The sequence below is a fragment of the Orycteropus afer genome, unplaced genomic scaffold (assembly GCF_000298275.1).
Source record: "Orycteropus afer afer isolate SDZICR_OR568_19922 unplaced genomic scaffold, OryAfe1.0 scaffold00031, whole genome shotgun sequence".
In the NCBI taxonomy this organism is placed as follows: Eukaryota; Metazoa; Chordata; class Mammalia; order Tubulidentata; family Orycteropodidae; genus Orycteropus; species Orycteropus afer.
In genome coordinates this window covers 17,546,807-17,549,131 of record NW_006921618.1, presented here as the reverse complement: position 1 = coordinate 17,549,131, position 2,325 = coordinate 17,546,807, and positions in this window count along the sequence as shown.

Genomic DNA, 2,325 nt, shown 5'->3' with positions numbered 1-2,325 from the left:
AAAAAAAAAAAAAAAAAAAACCTAGTGGCTTAAGACAATAAGCAATGTTTTAATTTGCCACTGATGAGTCTGCAGGATAGTTTGGAGCTTCTTTGGGCCTGGCCAACCTCAGTTGATCTCAGTTGAACTTGCTCATGTGTGGTCAACTGGTGATGGCTGGTCTTAGATGACCTTACTCAAATGAATGACAGTTGCTGGCTGTTATATGGAGTGATGGGGGCAATTGGGCCTTGAGTTCTCCCATCCTCCAGCAGGGAGCCCTAACTTGTTGCTATGGCAGTAGAAGGGTCCCAGGAGACTGGGTGGAGGAGTGCAAGGCCTCTTGAGGCCTCGACTCTGAACTGCCACACTGCCATTTCCATTGCATTCTATTGGTTAAGAACATCACAGTATCAATCCAAGTACAAGGGGTCAGGAAAAAAACTTCACCACTTGATGGGAAGAGATGCAAAGTCATAGCGCAAAGGGGCTGATCATGGGGAGGAGTGAAAAATTGGAACCATTTTCACAATGAGTCTACAACAGTACTTAACATACTAATGGTCATAGTAGATGCTTCAAAGTGAGTTTTGGGGCGGGGGAAAAAGGAAGTCACAAAATATCTACTTTTTCCCTTGGTTCAGGGATCTTATAAAGACTGGGTTATGGCAAATAGGCTTCATCTCATGAGTTAAATCAGTGGGAAAGGTACCAAAATCAATAAACACCATTGGTCATAAGCATATCAAGGGAAGTGGTGATAAATGTACCACCACATGCTCCATCACACACTCCTCACTGTTTCTTATGAACCACATGGAAATATGAAGAGAAAGGTCTTCTTTACCCAATATGGAATTTGCTGCTGACTTGTCCACCTTTTTTTCACCAAAGCTGATAGGGAGCCAGGATTAATTCGTGCAGTAGGAGGATCAATGGATGGAAAGCCTGTATCTAGTACCCCAGGGTCCCATGGACCAGCTGTAAGGTCTTAGGCAAGTCTCTTCATTCCTGGGAGAGGGGGTGGTGGAGAAGTGGTACTGGAAGAGGAAGAATGTTGTCTGACCTTGAAAATGGGGTTAGCTCAGATGAACCTTAACAGATGAAATGAATCAATTTTTTAAAGAAAGACTGACACCAAATCACCAAGAGTGACATACTCCCTAGCCACTCATTCCCACCCTTCCCAGTTTCTTCAGCAAATCCTAGAAGTCTCAGTGGGTCCCCACAGGGGGTTAATGGGCACAGGCCTGCCTCCTAATGTAATAAAAATCCTAGCCTGTCTTCTTGTTGTCAGGGAGTTCTGGTTCATGTATACTTTCTTGGTGACACAATCTGTCCTTATTTCCAGAGAAGTCTAATCCCTGCAATTTCCATGGTGCTAGTAATTATTAAAAGGAATAAAAAAAGTCTGAAGCACAGAAATTTTGCATCATGTCTATGAGATTACACCCTTTAATTGAGTTTATTAAATTTATTTGCAGTTACTGGGGAGATAAACTCACTCTGTGTGGCCACAGAGGGTAAAACAAGGACCAGTAGGTAGAAGCTTCCATGGGGCTGCTCTTATGTTCAAAGAAAAGAGACCATTTCTGGTAGTCAGATCCCATCAGTGCCAAGTGAGTCAGTCCCAGGAGAGGCAGGTGAGGGTGAGGACTGGCAGGTCCACAGCTTGACGTTGTCACAGTGGGGAGGGTGGGCAGTTAAGAGCAAGGGCTTTGGGTCAACCCTACATTCATTTCCTGACTCCCCCCTTCCCAGGGGTTTGGACAAATAAGTTCATTTTTCTAAGACTTTGTTTCCCTCTCCATGACACAGTGATAACTGTGCCTCACACAGAATGGAGCCCAGTGAATGGTCACACTATTATTTAGTTATTTAGAGATGAAGACGCTTCCTGGGTAGGAATCTCCTTCAGACACTCCTGGCCTCCCCCCTCCCACAGAGCTGGGTGACTTGGGGGAGGAGATGAGCAAACTCACTTGCTCCACCCTCTCACTTTCCCCTGGGACCCAGGCTGCCCAGGCATTCAGGCCTGCCCTGTTCTTCCACTGCCTTCGCTTTTAGAGAAATGGTTCCCACCACCCCGAACTAGGGACCTGTGGGGTCCAGCACTGCTCTCTGGGAGTGGGCTCACCCTGTTTATTCCACAGATCTGCTGTAGAGGTCCATGTGCATGCATGTGTGAGCCTTTCTCCAGCATCAGTGTTGTTGTTGTTGTTGTTTGCCGTCGAGTCAAACCCGAACTCATAGAGACCCCTCCTTGGGTTTCCAAGGCAGTATCACTACGGAAGTAGGATTGCCCAACCTTCCTTCCGAGGAGTGGCTGGTGGGTTTGAACCGCCA